This window comes from Sciurus vulgaris (genome assembly GCF_902686455.1).
Source record: "Sciurus vulgaris genome assembly, chromosome: 12".
Lineage (NCBI taxonomy): Eukaryota > Metazoa > Chordata > Mammalia > Rodentia > Sciuridae > Sciurus > Sciurus vulgaris.
In genome coordinates this window covers 111965256-111975242 of record NC_136473.1, presented here as the reverse complement: position 1 = coordinate 111975242, position 9987 = coordinate 111965256, and the positions used below count along the sequence as shown (strand labels likewise).

Sequence of the window (9987 nt, the reverse complement as noted above, 5' to 3'; positions counted from 1 at the left end):
AGCCTGGACTCACACCGAGTGAGTGACTGTGGAGTGACCACAGAGCCACTCCCATCGAGTGCACCGTCTGCTCACTGCGGTGAAACAAGGATGCGAAAGGACGAGACGGCCCGGGCTGCTAGTACCCGCGCGAGAGCTACTTGCTTTCCTTCCCGCCGCCACCTACTTGCGAGCCACACCCGGGGGCGGTGATGCCAATGAATGTCCCTGTGGGCAGCCGCCCATCTCTCTTCCTCCCGGACTGTGGCCAGTCTCCAGCGCCGCTGGCAAGTTCTTAGTCAGCGTCTGTGTCCCCACGCGCCCCGCCACTCTCCCCTCTCCTAGAGGTTCCTGGACCCTGCCCAGGCCCGGCCCCTCTCCCCGCTTCCACGGTGCCTTCTGCAGAGGCCTGCTACCTGATCCTCAGGTATGAACGCTGACACTGAGCCTTCCCAGGCTCCTCCCAGGTGACAGTTTCTGATACACAGGCATTTTCGCAGATACTGTTGTTTTTAGCCAAGAGACCGAAAGTGGAGACTTGCTGGGCCAGGCCAGCTTGTGTGATTCTCTTAGGCACAAGCATCCTCCAGGCTGAGGCCCGTGGGGGTGGACTGTCCACCCTGAAAGCTGTGCCTAGCAGGGAAGGGCCAGGCGGTCAGTGGCGGAGGGAGGACATTTCTCATAGTAGCACCGGAATTCTTAGGCGGTCATCAGCTGGAAGGTGGGTTCACCTCAGAGGCCTTTTCCCACCCAAAGCCTGGGCGGACAACAAAGCTCCTGCCACCTGCCAGGAGGGAGATGGAGCAGAGGACCAGCACCTGACCCTGGAGGAGCGCAGAGGAAGCAAGCCCAGAGAGCCCAGCCCTTGTCCTGGGGCCCAGAGAGGTGACCCAGCAGCCAGTGGAGACACCTGCTACACACAAGCACTCACCCCTGACCCCAAGCATCTACACCCCACCACCTCGACCCCCAGACATCAGGTTGCAGTGAGTCAGGAGAAAACGCAGTGGGGCAGAGCTGATGGAAGTCTAGACTCAGGAGTTAACCAATAGCGCCGGTCCGTTTCCCGACCCTAATCAGCCTAGATTTGAATCAATAGCATTGACCCGAGTGCTAGATAAGCCCCTAGGCTGGCAACATGGATGGGGTTCCCTCGTTTCTGTGTGGAAGCTCCGTTTCTGTTCCTGCTGTCACTGTGCCCACACTTAGTCCTGTGGGTCTCATTCTTCAGATTTGCAAGACAAGAACCCAGGGGGAGGTTGGTGGTCAGCTGCTGGAGTCTGTTGCAACCCTGAAGGGCAAGGCCTGACGTTCAGAGCTGCCACGCCCCACCCTGTGGTAGCAGAGAAGAATCCCTGGCAGGCGGCCCTTGCTGCGACTAGCTAATACCCAAAGGGGCCTTCTCAGCTGCGGAGGCCTCCTGCAGGCCCCGCCAGCCAGCAGAAGAGGAAAATCACTCTGGTCTCACTAGGATCATGATCCTCCACCTCTCAGACAATCCTTTGCTTCTGTGACAAATTTTTCATAGTATCTACTCTATTATCTAGAAGTGAGAGTCTTTATACAGCCTAACTACACGCGTGATTTTAGTTACTGTAACGTCTTGTTCTAACATGAAGAAGTAACAGGGAAACATGGACCTTACACACGTGACGCCAGCCATAGGCAGTAGTGCACAAGGAACCCAGGAGGGCGTTCCCTTACCTAAAGTCATTGTGGAGGCACCGACTGCAAGTCGGACTGACAGAGTCACAGTTAAAGTGGTGCTTCAGTGTTTAGGAAGCGTAGCTGCCAGAGACACGTGCTTCCAAAAACCTCAACAACTTGGTAAAACTCTCCACACAACAAAATACTCTCCTCACCTGGACTCACATGTGGTCACGATCCTAGAAAATCTAGTGTATGTTAAAACCACAGGGAAAATGTGTTCTGTTTATAAGTAAAGCAGAGTCACCCTCTGGGCTCAGACGATTGTCTGGAGGGTTCTCACTGACACAGCTCCAAGGCGTGCGCGGCGCAGAAGGGCTGCGGGGTGAAGAGGCGCAGCCTTGGTCCCCACTCCCTCCCGTCACTGTGATGAAGACTAATGCTTTAATGCTCCTTACTTTCCAAAATACCCCTGTGGTACAACCTCACCGAGAATCAATGGCCCTGGTGAGCCCGGGAAGCCTGTAGCCTCGGCTCTGCGTGGAGCTGACAGCAGCCAGGAGTTCAGGGCTTGCCCTCCGAGCAGGGATTCACTTCATCTCAAGAACTAGGAGTGGCCACTTCTACAGAAGATTCGGCCACAGCCTGACCAACGATGGTAAATAAACCCAAGACAGTCTGATGAACTTGAGGAAATCAGTTTATTGAAGATCTATTCACCAGAAGTCAAGTCACCAAATGATCAATTTGCTAAGAGCCAATATGTCAAAAATTAATTCGCTTAATTAGAACAATTGTTTCACTGAGGCACCCAAACTGGTGCCTTAAGCCAGGTCTACCGTAGCTCCCCGGAGCAACCTCCCCAGACCTGGTTCGCTATACCCTGTTGGTGGCAGGCCATACCCTAGCGTGTGTGGCCCTCGGGGACCATGTCATCAAGTCATGAAAGGATCACGAGCATTTCCAGTGTCATGCAGTGTGCCCACTCCAGTGTCAACCACTTTACAAAAAATAAGGGACGTTCCTCTCCGCCAGGGCTCCCAGCCCCACCTCGCCCGCTACACTCAATCGCAGCCCCGTGAATACATTCGTTCAAACTCAGATTCCTTTCATTTAATATCATACACACGAAAGAATAGTTTGCCCTTTACACACAGTTTTATGCCAATTTTTCCTTCCCTGTTTCTGCTGACTTTATCAGTCTTTAGAACAAAATTTTTTCTGCATTTCAATTTTCACATAAGCGATAAATGTGGAAACTAGCCCAAAACCTTTCCATAAAATGGGGTCTATGTACAAATTTAGAACTGGCTACATCCGAGACAGGTTCAAGTCCTGGAAGCTAGAGAGGTCCTACTCCAGTGGGCAAGCTTGCCCGTTCACACCAAGGGAGTCGCCGAGGCAGCCCAGGCTCTGAACGGTGGCCCGCGTGCGCTTCCAAGGAGCACCCTGACAAACTCGCGGCGAGAGCGCAGCGAGGCAGCCCCACGAGCCACAGGAAACAAATTCTGAAGAGGCGTCCTCAAGCACATGGACAGAACCCCACACAGCAATCTAGTGCAAGTGAATGGAGCCGCACGGTGGCGCGCACACCTGTAATCCCAGCAGCTCCGGAGGCTGAGGCAGGAGGATCAAGTTCAAGGACAGCCTCAGCAATTTAGCAAGGCCCTAAGCAACTTAGTTATACCCTGCCTCAAAATAAAAACTAAAAAGGGCTGGGGATGTGGCTCAGTGGTTACGTGCCTCTGGGTTCAATCCCCAGTATTAAAAAAAAAAAAAAGCAAGCGAAGCAAGGTTTTCATGAATCAATTACTTGGTAAGTTGGCCATTCGACACACCGCTGAGTCATCACATTATTTCTTAGGGAACTGGTACAGGGTTGGTCTTGAATTGTTGCTTTGCTTCTCTCAAGAAGTCACATGCTGGGCGGGGGGTGCCGGAAGTTAAGGAGCCATAGAGCCAGCGTGGGGAGTGTCTGTCCAAGCACAGCCCGTTACAGATGATGCCTGTCCTCGATTCTGACCTGCATACACATCCCTGCCGTGGAGACAAAGGCCTCGGGCCAGGTCAGCCAGCTGCCAGGAACAGGTGGATCCCATGGCCAGTTCTTGTCTGAGCCCACCTTCCCTGTAGAGCTTCTGCTCATGAGGAACTGTCCCAGTTGTCCTCCTTCAGAGAGAGAAGTTGCAGGCCAAGGGTCAGGAGTAGCCAGTCACCATGGCAGATGTGAATCTTGGTGTGGTGAATATGGGGTGCCCTTGTTTCCACACCTGTATTGCATGAGCTTTATAAGTGGGGGCCAGCGCCGCTGAGCCTCAGCACCCCTAGGACTGAGTGAGTCGGTGAGTAATGGTCAGACCGGGTCCATTTTGAATCCATCCCCTTGGTTCTGCACCTTTATTTATGTTTCTATAATCTACGAAGCATAGTGGACGAAGACGCTGCCTTCGAAGAGTGGATGGTAGGCATGTGGCACAGAGGCCAAGCTATTTTTATTGTATGTTGGAAGTGGCAGCCTGGGTATCCAAGGCCAGTGCACCCACGGCACTAAGGCAGGCCACACTGACAGACAGTGGGCTGCTCTGGTGCAGGGCCAAGACGTGGATTCGGTGCCACCTGCTGGTGCCTTGTGGGGGCCGGTGGCCTCAGCCCTGCTGCCCCAACGCAGCCAGGGCTCAGCGCTCTGCGGGCTGGGCAAGGCTCGGCTCTCCTGGAGCCCCGCTGGCCTGCCTGCTGCCGCCCCGAGCTGAGCGCCTTCTGCGCAAACCAGTGAAGGGCCTCTTTTCTCCCTGGTGTCCTCTGCCTCTCGTTTCTGAAACATTCTGAGACGGGGACTCAGGCTCCGGACGAGGGGGTGACATTTGCTGTGCGGAACCGGAATGTAAGCAGCTCAGGGTGCAGCAGAGAATCGGGAAGAGACGCCGAAGTACCTGGCCAAGGAAGAGGCCGTAAGTAGCCCGGTGGTGATGGGCCCTGGGCTACCCTGACCTGTCCTGCTCAGTCTGGAGGGACTTGAAATCGAGGGTTACATCGATCCACACCGAGCACATGGGTTACTTTCACGAGCAGAGGAATTGTGTCATTTAAACCATCCCTATAACAAAAGAAGACGTGGATCTATGTGTTTCCATGCTAATGGTGACGTTCACAAACGGCCAGCAGGTCAGAGGTCCCAGTGGTGTGGCTGTGGTCACTCTCAAATCGCCTTGCTGTCTCCATCAAGTCACAAGGTAACAAAGTCTGGAACAGGGAGAGACACTAGAGAGAACTGGACCCAAAAAGCTGCATCCAACACCAAGCTACCCTGAGCACGCAGATCAGGAAAGAGCTTCCTGTCCTTCCCGCCGGCCCCCTGAGGGCTCAGTGGGGCTCAGTCCCGCCCGGGCCTCCGGGGGTTGCACTTCTGCCACCCTTTCCCTACCTTGCCCCGCCTCTGAGCGGTCGTGCCGTGTGCACAAACACACGAGGTGCACATTTTGCCCTCTGCCCACGTGGTCGCCAGAGCTTCCCACCAAAGCGGGCAGGTGCGCACGCCAGGCTTCACCTCATAGACCTAAAGAGCTTCCCCTGATTCCGGCCACGGCTTCAGGAGACAGAGATCCTCTGAGCAGCCTGAATCTCATCTTCCCAGCATCGTCTCCAGACAGGACCCACGGAGGATGTCTGCGCCCGGCAGGAGGTCCAATTCCCATTCCGCAGACTCCTCTAATCTATTTCAGCATTCCGCTGTCCTTTTCCAGAGAAATCTTTCTTTTATTCCACATCTTTCTCTGCCTCCCCTCTCAGTCTCACCTTTCCTTCAAACTAAGTTAGGAGAGGGACTCTGCTATTTACGGTTGACCTTATCCTGTGCTTTGTAAGGTATGCTAAAGGATTCCTCTCCGCCCTTGCCACTGGATTTTAAAATTAATTTTAAAGAGAACGCAATTTCTGAGACTGTCCTTCCTTGAAGGACGTCTTTTATTCCCTCTGCAGAGTGTGAACTGGGGACTGATCTATAGAACAAAATCTCTCTGTGCCTCTGTTTTGCTCTATCCCTGGGGTTGTTTGGGGGATGGGTGGCTGGATGGCAGAACTAATTGAGGGGAGCATCCTCACGTGCCTGAGTTCAGTTCACGACACCGGTGAGCTGGCAGGAATGTCCTGGAGCAGCAGCAGCCTCCGCCACAGGACCTTGCGGCCTCAGGCCAAGCCCGCTCCCCTCGTCACTGTCCAGTCTCCTGTGCACACTGGATATTCGGTCCTCAGTGACTGAACAGAACACAGAGGCCTGTCCCACACACACGCACACACACACACTCGCGCAGTCTGACAGGAGAGTGTCTTCCAGAAGTGTTTCCTTGCATTGCTGCCCAAGCCTGGACCTCTTCCCTGAGGACAGCAGGACAAAAGGAGAGAGGTATCTGGACAGTTCTCCTCTGAGTTGGGGTCTGCTGGTCTCCTCCCCTCTGGCTGAGGCCTGGAGCCCTGGCAGAGGGAAGCAGCCCAAGGAGAGGACATGGGGAGGGAAGCAAGCCTTCCCCCATGCTCTACTCCAAGCATAGGGCCTGGGCTGCCAGGGTCTGATCCCAGGAGGCTGCAGGTACTTTGCTGGTCAGTGGAGGTCCTAGCAGGGTCCACGGGGAACTGCACTGTGGTCAGGGGAGCATGGGCCCGAGATGGCTCCAGTAACCAGTCACACAGTGTGCAAGAGTGGATTCAGACGCCCTGCTGTCAGGACCTCTGGTTCTACCCAATGGCACAGGGCTGTTCAGGGTGGGGGCAAGGTGTCCACGCTCAGAAGACCACCAGAGGCACCACTGTGAAATATGTGATTGGCTGAATATAGGTCTTTGACTATATTTTTAAAAGAAAATAAAGGAAAAAGCTTTAGCTGGAGCCCAACTATCCAGTGTTCTTAACTTAATTGGGACCATAAACTATAAAGAAAAGGAAAAAAATAACATAAAAGATAAAAGCAATAACTATTTATTGTGTCACTTTATATAATATTTACATATAATATTTATGGACCCCTAAGGAAACTGCAAGGGTCCAAGAGGTTCAACAACTGAGCTGAGATGGGACCACCTTTGACAAGCAGCAGAGTCAATCAATGTCAACGGTTTTCATGCTCTGAACAGGTATGCCGGACTTCTCTTGGTTTTTATTACCATTATTATCAATCCCTAACTGCAGGAGAGGGTAAGAATCACTCAGCCACTAGGGTGGTCACTGGTGCTGTCCACCACATATTTTTCAGATGACCACCCCTGGACATGGAGAAGGACACACTTCCTGACCCCAGCTGGGAGGACAGAGACGCTGCGATCAATGAAGCCGGTGTGTTGAATGGACCCCTGGGCTGGCACGTGGGTCACTAATGGAGGCCCTGCCGCTCTTCCAAACCTCTGTGGTCCCAGCTCCATCAGCACCTGTCCTGAAGACGGGGCAACGCTGAGCCCAGCCAGATGTACCTCATGCCTGAGCTCTGAGGGCCTCTCCTGACGGAGGGGCCCAAGCTGGAAAGTGCATCCTTATTCCCCCTTAAGTGAGAATGACTGTTCTTTTCACCGAGAACAAGATTTAGTCTGGTCCATTTTTGGATGGGGGACTAATTGATCAGCTCCCAGTTCTGCCCTCCAGGGAGGGGCACGGCCGAGCTATGAAAATGGAGGAGTCAGAAGGTCCCTGGCAAGCTCTCCAGCAAGGAGAGGCCTGGGGGCCCTGCCCTGGCTGCCTTCTCGTCTGCAGGCCTCAGGCCAGGGCCTCTTTCCTCCTCCACAGCAGGCGCACTGCTACTTGAAGTGGCTGCTTTTCCCTGTTGACTTTCGACCTGGGCAAGGAGCTCAGCTTGGTCACATCTGCCTTCTGCTGTTCTTCAGGTTCATCGTCACAGATTTTTAAAAATTTTTTTTAGTTGTAGATGGACACAGTATCTTTATTTATTTATTTTTTATGTGTTGCAGAGGATCAAACCCCGTTCTTCCAGCCCCCTAGATTCTTTTCCAAGATTTTTTTCTGCCAAATTTTAATAACCACAGAAAGTAATCCAGCTCCTCAACTGTGGTGCATTAGTGTCATCATGAAGCCACTGAGGACCCTCCCTGGTTCCCTGGTCCAATTCTGCCCAGCCTTGGCACCTGGCACCTGTACGTCCCGCTCGTCCAGGGAAGAGTCCTCACAGCATGCCTCCGCATTGAGGCTCCTGTGCAGGCGTGCCTCTGGGTGGCAGGGGCAGCCCCGTGCTCTTATGTGCTGTCCAGGGCAGTGCGTCAAGCTTTGTCCCACTGCTGAACACCCGTTTCCAATTTTGGAGGACAGTGAGGCATTCCACATCCCTTAGACTGGAGGTGAAGGGTCAAGAATTAAATTATGAGGCGACACAGACCCTTAGGCCCTCGGGTCACACTCAGTAATCAGGACTGGAGAGTTATTTCGCAGCTCTCCTTGGGAGAGGAGGAGTTTGGGGATTGAGCCGGGGCCTTGCACGTGCCTGGGAAGTGTACCACTGTGGAGCCATAGGCCAGCCCTTTCTGCAGGCTGGTTGAGATACAGTTCGTGTAGAATAAAACGCACCTCGTTGAAGTGTGTGATTCTGTGGTTTTTAAATGTACTGCCAAGGTCGTACCACTATCACCACTAGCTAATCCCAGAACACTGTCACCCCCAAAAGAGACCTCGTGCCCATTAGCGGTCATTCCCCGTTTCCTCTCCACACTAGGACCTGGCAGCTATTCATCCGCTCTCTGCGAATTTGCACACTCTGGGTAGCTCACACAGGTTTACTTATGAAATCTGTTGTCATTCATCACTAGCATCTCAGCAAGAAGAGTGGGCAAAGGGAGAGATTTGGGGGAAATTTCTGTATTTTTCTCTTCTTGCAGAAAGACAGAATTCTGTGCAAACCAGAAAGCGGTCCGCGTCTTCCTGAGCCCGCTGGTCTCTGTGCACTTTCCTCCCCAGGCGGACGCTGCCCAGGGTGCTCTGCAGACAGGGCCATGAGGGACAAGGGCGGCGGTGGAGGCTGCAGGACAGGGCAGCAAGTGTGATCGCTCACACACAGGGCCACGAGGCTGCTCGGAGCGCAGAAGGCAGGGAGAAAGCTCGGCGGGCCTGGGAAGGAGCCCCTCTGCTGCACAGCGTTGGCCTTTATGGCCGCACTGTTAATAAACAGATGTTCTCAACACATTCCTCCAACCAGTGACAGGGCTTGGGAAATTGCCGTGCCTTTATTGGTTGCTGAAACCAAATAAAAATCAAATTAAAGTTTAATGCCCTTCACCATTTCCTCCGCGGCAGCTCTCTTGGCAACCCTGAGGCAGGACCAAATCCCTTCTCCTCCTCAGCACCCCTCAGTCTGCAGCCCCCAGGGTCAGCTCTCCCCTGACCTCCCAAGGCTCCAGTGTGGGTGGTGTTTGCAGCTGGGGAAGGGCTGCCACACAGGCCAAGATGAAAGAGCTCTGGAAACTGCTGGAAGGTACCAGAAATGACCCTCCTTTTCTTCTCAGCCTAGGGTCTCCATGGCAATGGGGGAGGGGCCGGTAGGCATGCCAGCTATGTGACCTGGCCACTCTGTTACCGGCCTCCTGAGGGGCGCTGGAGGCTGCCTCCCACCACAGGCATGCTCCCTCTTATTCCCAGGACGAGTTGGGGGTGGGGGGGCATTAGTATTCCGGCACCCGCGGGGCAGGTCTGCCCACTCCAACACATGGACCAGGAGTGAGTCACCGAAGCCCTTGCAGGGCTTCCCCTTGACGGGGTCTCCGTTCCTCTATCTTCTTCCTTCTCTGACACACTCATCGAAGCCTTCCAGGGCACGCTCCAACGCCAGCCGATGACTCCTCACGTGCTGCCACCTCTGTGAACCTGGAGCCCAGCCGGTGCTCCACAGGGGCAGACCATGACCTCTTCCTCGAAATCAGACACAACAGAAGGACCAGGGGCCCGGATGCTGCCAGAGGTGACTGAAGAGCCTTCAAGATCAAGGACTGCTTCAGGAAGAGCCACTGCAGGCCGGGAGCAAACAGGCAGGGCTGCAGAGCCCTCTGGAAGGAGGCCGGCCCAAGCCTTCCGCCCGCCCTGCAGTGCCTGGGACACTAACCCACAGGGACAGAGAGCAGAGAGAGGACGGCAGGGAGCCTGCAGGTCCGCACGGGGGCCATGGCAGTGAACTGCACCTTACAGCATGCTGGGACTGCAGAGGGAGCCGGGAGGGCCTCAGGGACCCACTGGCTTGTGGAGGCAACACTGAGGGACGCCGGTCATCTTGTCTCCACCGCGAGGAAGATCAGCTTCCCCTTCCAAAGGTGCCTTTGAAGAAGCCCAAACCTGAGTATCTGTGGAAACATGATCTCTGCACTAGAAAGACAGTTTCCTTCT

At 54.3% G+C, this 9987-nt stretch overlaps 1 long non-coding RNA gene across 1 annotated transcript; it reads left to right on the top strand.

The window, feature by feature from the left end:
* The first annotated feature begins 3876 nt into the window (after window positions 1–3876).
* Window positions 3877–8704, top strand: LOC306642473. The gene is made up of 3 exons (XR_013758541.1): window positions 3877–3968; window positions 6647–6749; window positions 8493–8704. It is a non-coding gene; the product is annotated as an uncharacterized lncRNA (long non-coding RNA).
* Window positions 8705–9987: the final 1283 nt, after the last annotated feature.